The sequence below is a fragment of the Elgaria multicarinata genome, chromosome 22 (genome assembly GCF_023053635.1).
Source record: "Elgaria multicarinata webbii isolate HBS135686 ecotype San Diego chromosome 22, rElgMul1.1.pri, whole genome shotgun sequence".
Lineage (NCBI taxonomy): Eukaryota > Metazoa > Chordata > Lepidosauria > Squamata > Anguidae > Elgaria > Elgaria multicarinata.
Window position 1 is genome coordinate 4741739 of NC_086192.1, and position 12170 is coordinate 4753908.

At 49.8% G+C, this 12170-nt stretch overlaps 1 protein-coding gene across 1 annotated transcript in view; it reads left to right on the plus strand.

Annotated features, from left to right (window-relative positions):
- Nucleotides 1-12170, plus strand: part of CCDC92B (coiled-coil domain containing 92B) — a 35843-nt gene that overhangs the window by 20162 nt on the left and 3511 nt on the right. The gene's annotated exons all lie outside the window — the stretch shown is intronic.

Sequence of the window (12170 nt, forward strand, 5' to 3'; positions counted from 1 at the left end):
TTGGCCTAATCTACCTCACAGGGTTGTTGTGAAGATAAAATGAGAAAGAACCATGGGTGCTGTCCTGCGCATTTTAAAATAAAAGCATAACCTAACTGTCTGTTTCTAAGCCCTCCTGCTGAGATGTGAGACAATAGAAAGGTTTGTTGTATAATCCACAAAGTTTTATTCCGTAAATAAACAACTCTTCACACCTGAAGGAAGTGTGAAAGCTAGAGGCTTAATTAGCCTAACAAAGCAAGGGACTAAATGGGCAATTTACCACAATGCCCAACAGGCTTTTACCGAACCCCTCCTTCAGGGAGGGTCTTCAAGTTGAAAGTGCTGGAGTGCTGAAAACGACAGAATGAAATTTAATAGGGATAAATGCCAAGTTCTACATCTAGGAAATAGAAACCAAAGGCACAGTTACAAGATGGGGGATACTTGGCTCAGCAATACTACAAACGAGAAGGATCTTGGAATTGTTGTAGATCGCAAGCTGAATATGAGCCAACAGTGCGATATGGCTGCAAGAAAGGCCAATGCTATTTTGGGCTGCACTAACAGAAGTATAGCTTCCAAATCACGTGAGGTCCTGGTTCCTCTCTATTCAGCCCTGGTTAGGCCTCATCTAGAGTATTGCGTCCAGTTCTGGGCTCCACAATTCAAGAAGGACGCAGACAAGCTGGAGCGTGTTCAGAGGAGGGCAACCAGGATGATCAGGGCTCTGGAAACAAAGCCCTATGAGGAGAGACTGAAAGAATTGGGCATGTTTAGCCTGGAGAAGAGAAGATTGAGGGGAGACATGAGAGCACTCTTCAAATACTTAAAAGGTTGTCCCTCAGAGGAGGGCCAGGATCTCTTCTTGATCCTCCCAGAGTGCAGGACACGGAATAATGGGCTCAAGTTAAAGGAAGCCAGAATCCGGCTGGACGTCAGGAAAAACTTCCTGACTGTCAGAGCAGTACGACAATGGAACCAGTGACCTAGGGAGGTGGTGGGCTCTCCCACACTAGAGGCCTTCAAGAGGCAGCTGGACAACCATCTGTCAGGGATGCTGTAGGGTGGATTCCTGCATTGAGCAGGGGGTTGGACTCGAAGGCCTTGTAGGCCCCTTCCAACTCTGCTATTCTATGAAATCTCTGCTGAGTGGCCAACTTAGGAGACCACCTCCCATTTCCTCCGATGCTCCCTCCCCTTCCAACAAAGACTGAGTTCCCAGCACAGTGGGAGAATGAGCTTGGAGCCTGGGTGTCCTGTCCGATAAGCCCCTGGGAAGATTCCACCTTGACTGCTGGAGAGTCTTGGATAATTTCCTCCCCCGCTTCCTGTCTTGGCTGGTGTACGTCTCCTTCTTTCTCCAAGCCTCCAAGTCTGATCCAGGCTCCAAAACCCAGACACCCCCACACACACACACACACTCTAGAGAGGAGGGGCCTGATCCTAACAAACATTCACAGTACTTCTAGACAAGTATTTCCCCAAGATACTTTGTGTTTACGTAAAATACAGTTTTTTCCACAATGACTTGCAGTGTAAATAAGAGTTGTTCCTGTAATTTATGGAAATTATTGTCACTTTATGCCATCACCCTAAATTGTGAGTTCGTTTGATTCAAGCCCAATGCTTAGGGCCTCCCTCCCCCATGTAGCCAGCAGAGGGCGCCAAGTGAGCGGCTGATGAGTTCCTTTCGGATCGCGGCTTCTTCTCGGCTTGGAAGGGTTCCCGGCTATTGTAGTATTCTCATTTCTGCTGTCTCGGTTTCTGGCCTTGCCTGCTTTCGTTCTCTACATGAGAACCAAGTTGTAGATCGCAATCAGTTGTAGATCGCAAGCTGAATATGAGCCAACAGTCCGATATGGCTGCAAGAAAGGCCAATGCTATTTTGGGCTGCATTAATAGAAGTATAGCTTCCAAATCACGTGAGGTCCTGGTTCCTCTCTATTCGGCCCTGGTTAGGCCTCATCTAGAGTATTGCATCCAGTTCTGGGCTCCACAATTCAAGAAGGACACAGACAAGCTGGAGCGTGTTCAGAGGAGGGCCACCAGGATGATCAGGGCTCTGGAAACAAAGAACTGAAGAGAGACTGAAAGAACTGGGCCTGTTTAGCCTGGAGAAGAGAAGATTGAGGGGAGACATGATAGCACTCTTCAAATACTTAAAAGGTTGTCACACAGAGGAGGGCCAGGATCTCTTCTCGATCCTCCCAGAGCACAGGACACAGAATAATGGGCTCAAGTGACAGGAAGCCAGATTCCAGCTGGACATCAGGAAAAACTTCCTGACTGTTAGAGCAGTACGACAATGGAACCAGTTACCTAGGAAGGTTGTGGGGTCTCCCACACTAGAGGCCTTCAAGAGGCAGCTGGAGAACCATCTGTCAGGGATGCTTTAGGGTGGATTCCTGCCTTGAGCAGGGGGTTGGACTCGATGGCCTTGTAGGCCCCTTCCAACTCTGCTATTCTATGATCTTTTCCGGCAGGCCTACCCAGTTGAATTTTAAGATGCCTGTTTTAATAGTTTGCTGCTTTTAATGATGCACTGGTTTTAAACGTTTGAATTAGTTGTATGTATTTTATGGTGTTTTTATTTGTGTTGGACCCTACCTCGATCCAGAGGGAGAGGCGGATAACAAATAAATAAATAAATAAATGATGATATATATAAGCAATGACCATGTATGAAATTTCATTGTGCGTCGTTGGAGGAATGATTCCTGGAATCATATAATTGGAGGGGGGCTTGAAGGTCATGTAGCTGAGCCCTTTGATCGAGTCAGGAAACCCAGAGCTAAAATATACATCTGTCCAGATCAGGGGCGGTCTGCCCCTATAGGTGAACTAGGTGGTCACCTAGGGCGCCAAATTCAGTGGAGTGCCAAATTTGAGAGGGGAAATACAAATAAAATAATGAAGGTGATGACGTTGTTATTTCAATTCCCATGCAGTTGCAGAGGGAATATGGTTGAGGCTGTGGAGGTGAGCAAGGGAATGACCGGAGATGGTGGGGCTAAGTCAGGCCGGGTGCCCCCCGCCCACCTACCCACCTTTGGGACTTCTGCTTCCTTGGCCTTCAGCTAGCTGAGTCCAGGGGCTTTTGGTGCTTTGTGGCCCATATCGCCTGAGGATGCAGCGGAGGCAGGAGGCTTCTTCCAAGGACTTCCTGCAGATGTCATGGACGGGATTTCTGTGCCTGGTGAAATCCCCTCTTCATCGCAACGGTTAAAGCTGCAGGTGCCCTGCCCTCTTTGAAATCTGCTCACCGTATAGCTGCAGTATAGCTCCTGCAGCTTTAACTGTGGTGATGAAGAGAGAATGTCACCAGGTGCTGCATGCATGCATGCAAGTGACACCTGCTGGAATTCCCTTTTCAGTACAACTGTTAAAGATACAGGAGCCCTGCCCTCCTTTTCATAGGGTCACCCTACTAGAAACAGGCATCAGAATTCAAGGCCTGGTGATGTTTTGAACCATGGGGAGACCTGAAAAAGGTCCTGAAATCTTTATCGGGTATCACAGCGAGGCGGAGCAGACCAGCGTCTGGCGGAGCAGGGAGGGCCTCGCCCCTGGCCTCCAGGCAAAAGGCGGGGCTGCCGGCACAACAAAGACGTTGGAGGCGTAGATGGCAGCAGGGAGTCTAAGGCAAATGGAATGAGGGAGGGAGGCAGGCCCAGCCAGACAAGCTGAAGCTTCCAGAGAGGCGTCCGTCCCTTTCTCTCTGGGCACACCCTGCAGGAAACAGCTACATGGATCCGTCCGTGCCTTGTCCTCTCCAGCTGGGATAGCGACTTCCCAAGGGCTCCGTTCCAGGAGTGCCGGGCGCGTGCTCCGTTTTGGGAGCTTGTGACACGATTGCTGGCGTCCCCGAGTGTGGACAGAGACCACTTCCTGCTCTGAAGGAATGCTCTGAAGGAACGCTCAGTCCATCTGTGATCTGAGCAGAGGGTGGAGTGTGGGGAACAGATTGATTTGTGTCCTTCCAACTCAAAAAAAAAAAAGGGGGGGCTGTTGCCTTCAGACCCCGCTTGAGGCCTTCTCTGAGGAATCAGGGTATCCAATGTGGGAGACAGGGCTGGGCAAAATTGACTTGGGTTGGCGGGATCCAGCAGGGCTCTTCTTGCATTCTTATCCGTTTTCACGGCATGCGTTGGTCTTTTGAAGATGCGCAGCCTGTTGGTTTCTCAAAAGGTAGAGAGCTCTCGCTCTGGGATGGAGTGCATTCAATGCTGCCCTGCCTCCTTCCTCCAGGTTTGTCCATCCTTCATACAATCATAGAATAGCAGAGTTGGAAGGGGCCTACAAGGCCATCCAGTCCAACCCCCTGCTCAATGCAGGAATCCACCCTAAAGCACACCTAACAGATGGTTGTCCAGCTGCCGCTTGAAGGCTTCTAGTGTGGGAGAGCCCACAATCTCCCTGGGTAACTGGTTCCATTGTCGTACTGCTCTAACAATCAGGAAGTTTTTCCTGATGTCCAGCCTGAACCTGGCTTCCTGTAACTTGAGCCCGTTATTCCGTGTCCTGCACTCTGGGAAGAGATCCTGGCCCTCCTCTGTGTGACAACCCTTTAAGTATTTGAGAGTACTATCATGTCTCCTCTCAATCTCCTCTTCTCCAGGCTAAACAGGCCCAGTTCTTTCAGTCTCTCTTCATAGGGCTTTGTTTCCAGACCCCTGATAACCCTGGTTGCCCTCCTCTGAACACGTTCCAACTTGTCTGCATCCTCCTTGAATTGTGGAGCCCAGAACTGGATGCAACACTCTAGATGAGGCCTAACCAGAGCCGAATAGAGAAGAACCAGTACCTCACACGATTTGGAAGCTATACTTCTATTAATTCAGCCCAAAATAGCATTTGCCTTCCTTGCAGCCATATCGCACTGTTGGCTCATATTCAGCTTGTGACCTATAACAAGCTGAATATGAGCCAACAGTGCGATATGGCTGCAAGAAAGGCAAATGCTATTTTGGGCTGCATTCCTTAACCATGTTTCTTGCCAAGCCAGGTAGCATGGGCCAGTGGGAAGAGGGAATGATTTGGGTATGTGCATGATTCATAGAATCATAGAATAGCAGAGTTGGAAGGGGCCTATAAGGCCATCGAGTCCAACCGCCTGCTCAATGCAGGAATCCACCCTAAAGCATCCCTGACAGATGGTTGTCCAGCTGCCTCTTGAAGGGCTCTAGTGTGGGAGAGCCCATGACCTCCCTAGGTAACTGATTCCATTGTCGCACTGCTCTAACAGTCAGGAAGTTTTTCCTGATGTCCAGCTGGAATCTGGCTTCCTTTAACTTGAGCCCATTATTCCGTGTCCTGCACTCTGGGAGAATCGAGAAGCAGGATCAAGGTGAGGGACTTTTCAGGGGGGAACACTGGAACATAGAAACATAAAGTGCCTTCTACAGAGTCAGAGCCTTGACTCACCTAGCCCAGTATTGTCAACCCTGACTGGCAGCCATAGCTGTGTCTAGGGCTTCAGGCAGGAATATTCTCAGCCCTATCTGGAGTTGCTGTCGACTCAGCCAGGGACCTTGCAAAGCAGCTGCTACACTGAGCCGCGGTGCTGCCAATGCTCCAGAAGGACGAGGTGGGAAAGCACACGGTGGCAACGTATGACATCAGAATGACTCAGCGATGTCTAAATCCCCAAGTGGGACTGGGCAAGCCAGGATGCAAGAGACAGGGCGATAAAAGGCGCATCAGCTAATTTGTTTCATCCTTGGCATCTTTTGCAGGGCGACTGAGTCACTGGCCACCCTTCCCATGGGAGAGTCCCTCTTCCACCATGGGTTCTTTGCCTACATGGTTTCGCCAACTGCAGATGTTTTGCTCTCCTGGCATCTGATGGGGCAATAAATCAAAGATGCCACTCAAATAATTGCTCCCTCTCGTAACAATGGTTTAATGCCTCCTTCTCCCTTGAAGGACTCAGGAACCGCTAAGCGGTGACGCTATAATGCAGTTGTGTGAAAGGGAGTGTGTATTACCCAAAAAGAAAAAAAAGAAAAATCAAGGTAGCTACAGACTGGAACACAATTTGAACAAGTTCGTGCATGGTTAATCCCCTGGGAGGGATGTGTTCACGCTACAGTACCAGCCGACGATTCCCAAAATGTGGTGCGCGTTCAAAGGAAATAGCAAAAGGCATCGAGGTGACCTGCTGTCCCCTTACTTTTAATGGGGGTGGGATAAATTCCTGGAGGCAAAGGCTATCCATGGCTACTAGCCCTGAGGGTTGTGTGCTATCTCCAGTATTTGAGGCAGCAAGCCTGTGTGCACCAGTTGCTGGGGAACATGGGCGGGAGGGTGCTGTTGCACCATGTCCTGCTTGTTCATCCCTGGCTGATGGCTGGTTGGCCACTGTGTGAACAGAGTCCTGGACTAGATGGACCCTTGGTCCAGCAGGGCACGTCTTATGTTCTTATGAAACCAGCAGCATACAGCCCTGAGTGGCCGGGTTCCATGATGTCACCAACTACCTCCTCCTTGGCCAAGCACCTTGTCCCCAGTTGCTGGGGCACATGGGCGGGAGGGTGCTGTTGCACCATGTCCTGCTTGTTCATCCCTGGCCGATGGCTGGTTGGCCACTGTGTGAACAGAGTCCTGGACTGGATGGGCCCTTGGTCTGATCCAGCAGGGCACGTCTTATGTTCTTATGAAACCAGCAGCGCACATCCCTGAGTGGCCGAGTTCCATGATGTCACCAACTACCTCCTCCTTGGCCAAGCACCTTGTCCCCAGTTGCTGGGGGACATGGGCGGGAGGGTGGTGTTGCACCATGTCCTGCTTGTTCATCCCTGGCCGATGGCTGGTTGGCCACTGTGTGAACAGAGTCCTGGACTGGATGGGCCCTTGGTCTGATCCAGCAGGGCACGTCTTATGTTCTTATGAAACCAGCAGCGTACAGCCCTGAGTGGCCGAGTTCCATGATGTCACCAACTACCTCCTCCTTGGCCAAGCACCTTGTCCCCAGTTGCTGGGGCACATGGGCGGGAGGGTGCTGTTGCACCATGTCCTGCTTGTTCATCCCTGGCCGATGGCTGGTTGGCCACTGTGTGAACAGAGTCCTGGACTGGATGGGCCCTTGGTCTGATCCAGCAGGGCACGTCTTATGTTCTTATGAAACCAGCAGCGTACAGCCCTGAGTGGCCGAGTTCCATGATGTCACCAACTACCTCCTCCTTGGCCAAGCACCTTGTCCCCAGTTGCTGGGGGACATGGGCGGGAGGGTGCTGTTGCACCATGTCCTGCTTGTTCATCCCTGGCCGATGGCTGGTTGGCCACTGTGTGAACAGAGTCCTGGACTGGATGGACCCTTGGTCTGATCCAGCAGGGCACGTCCTAAGCTTGACAAGCAGCTAGGAAATGATCCAAGAAAGAGGCGGCAGGCTGAGAATAGGAGACTGACATTTAAACCTCTGCAGCGACCCCAAGGCCGCCAGAGCCATCTCCTCCTGTGGGGAGGGGCAGCTAGATTCCATGCCCTTCCAAGACCTCCAGGCTGCGAGCAGCCAACCAGGCTGATGCGTGGGGAAGGGAGGGGTGAGCAGAAGCTGCAGCCGCAATCTGAGCTGGGGGATGAAAAGGGTTCGCTGCGATCTCTGATGCACGGCCCTCGATATCCTGAAGCTGGTAGGAATAAGCCAGGTTACCTAGCATCCAGTATTGTGTCCTGGGTACCACATTTTATTATTATTATTATTATTATTATTATTATTATTATTTATTTATTTATTTATTTATTTATTTATTTATTTATTTATATAGCACCATCAATGTACATGGTGCTGTACAGATAACACAATAAATAGCAGGACCCTGCCGCGTAGGGTTACAATCTAATAATTTTAAGAAGGATATTGGCAAACTTCAGCGTGTCCAAGATGCTGAGGAGTCTAGATTCTGTCCGATGTGGAACAGTTGACAGAGCTGGGACCGTTTAACCTGCAGAAGAGAAGATTGCGAGGAGACATGATAGCAGTGTTCAAATATCTGAAAGTCCGTCATGCAGAAGATGGAGCAGACGTGTTCTCTGTTGCTCCCAAGGGCCAGACTAGAACCAATGGGTGGAAATTGCAGGGAAGCAGTGTGGTAGTCGCTGTTTCATTGAGCAGCAATCTGAACTAGATGAACTGTTCCAGTTCTACAATCCTTTAATTCTGTGACATCCTTATAGAATCATATCATAGAATCACAGAATAGCAGAGTTGGAAGGGGTCTACAAGGCCATCGAGTCCAACCCCCTGCTCAAGGCAGGAATCCACCCTAAAGCATCCCTGACAGATGGCTGTCCTGACAGATGGTTGTTCCCTCAACCTGGTGCCATCCAAATGGACTTCAACTCCCATCAGCCCTAGCTGCCACAGCTGATGGCCAGGAATGCTGGTAGCTGCTGTCCAAAGCATCTGGTGAGTTGTGGAAGGCTGTTCTATGATTTTATCCCATGGCAGACTATGGCCTTAGCTAGACCTACCGGTAAGCCCACAACAGAGGAGGCGAGATCTCGCGAGATGTTTATTGCAAGATCCCTCCTCTGTTTACACACAACGCACAAAGACCTCAGAAGGGGAGGCATCTCGCCCGCCTTTTTTCCCCCTCTCTCTTAAAGGGGCAGCAGAGCGCTGCACCCCGTGCGCGGCTCTCGGCTCCTCGCGAGGAATCAAGCAGAGACGGGTCAACCTACAGCGCCCGGCCACACATTCCGCGGTCTCGGGCTTAGCCCTGGACCACGGAAAAACCGAAGTCAAAGTGGAGGCCGAGATCCCGGGGCAAGGAAGGGATCATCCCACCCTGATCCCGGGATCCCCTGTGCGTCATGTGGACGCCCAGGGACGATCCCAGGGACCACCCCAGGATAAAGCCCCGTGTAGCTATTTATTTATTTATTTATTTATTGCCTTTCTATACCGCCCAATAGCCGGAGCTCTCTGGGCGGTTCACAAAAATTAAAAACATTCAAAGTATAAAACAACAGTATAAAACCGTAATGTAAAATACAATATAAAAGCTCAACCAGATAAAAACAGCAGCAATGCAAAATTACAAATTGAAAACAGCAAGTTAAAATTTATTGATAGACTGTTAAAATTCTGGGAGGATGAAAAGGTCTTCACCTGGCTTCTAAAAGCATATAATGTAGGTGCCAAGCGAACCTCCTTAGGGAGCTCATTCCACAGCCGGGGTGCCACAGCAGAGAAGGCCCTCCTCCTGGTAGCCACCTGCCTCACTTCCTTTGGCAGGGGCTCGCGGAGAAGGGCCCCTGTGGATGACCTTAGGGTCCGGGCAGGTACATATGGGAGGAGGCGTTCCTTCAGATAGCCTGGCCCCAAGCCGTTTAGGGCTTTAAATGTCAATACCAGCACTTTGAATCGGGCCGGACCTGGACTGGCAGCCAATGAAGCTGGAAAAGGACTGGCGTGATGTGGTCTCGTCAGCTAGTCCCTGTTAGTAAGTGTGCTGCCTTGTTTTGTACCAGTTGAAGTTTCCGAACCGTTTTCAAAGGCAGCCCCACGTATAACGCATTGCAGTAATCCAAACGAGAGGTTATCAGAGCATGGATAACTGTAGCTAGGCTATCTCCATCCAGATAAGCTCTGTGGTCCATATAGCTATTGCCTATATGGACCACAGAGCTGAAACCAGATGGCTGGCTGTTGTGTTCCCTGGCGAAGACACTTCACGTGCGGTGGGTGGACAGCAAGGCGTCTCTCTCTCGAGCAACCTCAGGTCAGATTCCATTTAAGGAGTGATCAAGGGCAAAGGCGAAGAGATTTAATGGAGTAAAGCTGGGGAAAATAAAGCAGCAGACGGCGGACACCGTCGGGTGAACGGAGGGTCAGAAGGCGGTCGGAGATTGACGGAGGGGTTGGGCAGCTGTGTCGTCTGTGCTGGGCAAAGGGAATTGCATCCTGTCCCCAGGAAATGCAAGTTCTGTGATTGAATTGCAATATTCCGATTGAGAAGAGGAATGCAGATGTTCTCGCTTAGAGCTGGAGTGCATATTCCGAAAGATGACGGTGGGGCAGCCCCTCGTAGTCCGTGCAGCTGGAGCATCTGTCAAGAGGCAGCAGGACAACCATCTGTCAGGGATGCTTTAGGGTGGATTCCTGCATTGAGCAGGGGGTTGGACTAGATGGCCTTAAGAGGACCCTTCCAACTCTACTATTCTATGATTCTATGATTGATATGTGAAGGTTGCTTTAGAGTCTGGTGCTTCCAGGGAAGCATGGGAGATGATGTTGATGATGATTTATTTATTTATTTATTTATTTATATAGCACCAACAATGTATTTGGTGGTGTACAGAATATACACGCTACGATGTATAGTACATTTTCCCTGGGCATGGTTGTGTTTTCTTTGACTATGGAAATTTAATGTGTGTGAATTCAGAGTTTGTTTGTTTGTTTGTTTATTTATTTATTTATTTATTACATTTTTATACCGCCCAATAGCCGAAGCTCTCTGGGCGGTTCACAAAAATTAAAACCATCATAAAAACAACCAACAGGTTAAAAACACAAATACAAAATACAGTATCAAAAGCACCACCAGGATAAAACCACGCAGCAAAAAATGATAGAAGATTAAAATACAGAGTTAGAACAGTAAAATTTAAATTTAAGTTAAAATTAAGTGTTAAAATACTGAGAGAATAAAAAGGTCTTCAGCTGGCGACGAAAGCAGTACAGTGTAGGTGCCCGGCGGACCTCTCTGGGGAGCTCAATCCACAACCAGGGTGCCACAGAGGAGAAGGCCCTCCTCCTAGTAGCCACCTGCCTCACTTCCTTTGGCAGGGGCTCACGGAGAAGGGCCCCTGTAGATGATCTTAAGGTCCGGGCAGGTACATATGGGAGGAGGCGTTCCTTCAAATAACCTGGCTCCAAACCATTTAGGGCTTTGAATGTCAATACCAGTACTTTGAATCGGGCCCGGATCTGGACTGACAGCCAATGAAGCTGGAAAAGGACTGGCGTGATGTGATCTCGCTGGCCAGTCCCTGTTAGTAAACGGGCTGCCCTGTTTTGTACCAGCTGAAGTTTCCAGACCGTTTTCAAAGGCAGCCCCACGTATAACGCATTGCAGTAATCCAAACGAGAGGTTATCAGAGCATGGATAGGGGCAGACTTGGGGGTCCGCTGCAACCCATGGGCTCAGCCCCCATCATGGCCTTAGTGTAGCCCTGGCTGTCAACTCTACCTGATCCCAGGGGGATATCTGGAGCCCTCCAGATATTCTTCGACTCCAACTCCCACCACCCCCAGCCAGCATGGCCAGTGGTCAGGAGCAACAGGAGTTGTCTTTCTATGGTACAAACTTCCCTCTTCCGCCCTATCAAGTTTGCTTCTTAACCCAGATCATCTGACTTTCTGGCTCTGGTTCTGAATTCTGGGCCTTGGTGGCCATGAGCCTCGGCTATGCCTTTATTTTGGTGCTGGCCTTCCACTCCCATTTTTGTTACACTTCTAACCAGAGCGCTGATCCTCCAAGAGTCACCCCTAAAGTGCTGTGTAAGCGCTAAATGTTGTTACAACTTGTCTGTTGTACGGCTCACCTGGAGCCCTGCTCTCAGGTGAGAAAGTAGACTGGCGAGGGTTCGGGAAACCAAGTCCTACGAGGGACGCTTGAAAGAGCTGGGAGGTTTGGCTTGAAGGAGAGATGGTGACGGGGAGACAAGGGAGACACCTCCAAATATCTGAAGGGATGTTGTATGGGCGATGGAGTAAGACTAGAACTAATGGGTGGAAATTGCAAGGAAGCAGACTTTGGGTAAACATTAGGACAAACTTCCTAACAGTAAGAGCTGTGGAAAAGACTGCCTTAGGAGGGGCAATCTGGCTCCCCCTGATTGGAGCTGTTTAAGCAGAGGCTGGATGCCAGGGCTATTATAGCTGCACTGAGCAGCGGGGTGGACTGGATGACCTCCAAGGTCCCTTCTAACTCTAAAATTCTGTGATAGTTGCAGGACTTTGGAAGGAGCACATCCCCTGTTTAATCAATAGTTCAAACCTCTGGCTGGCAACCTGGCATTGGGCACCTCAAACATAGAAATGGGGGGGGGGACAAGCAGAGGTGAATAATAATGACATTGTCTTTGGAACAGGTTTGACTTTTTCCTTGGTCAAGTAAGCAGTTATTAATTTTCTTTGTGCCTCTCTGTTGCTGGTGCTTTCTTAATGAGATAGGTG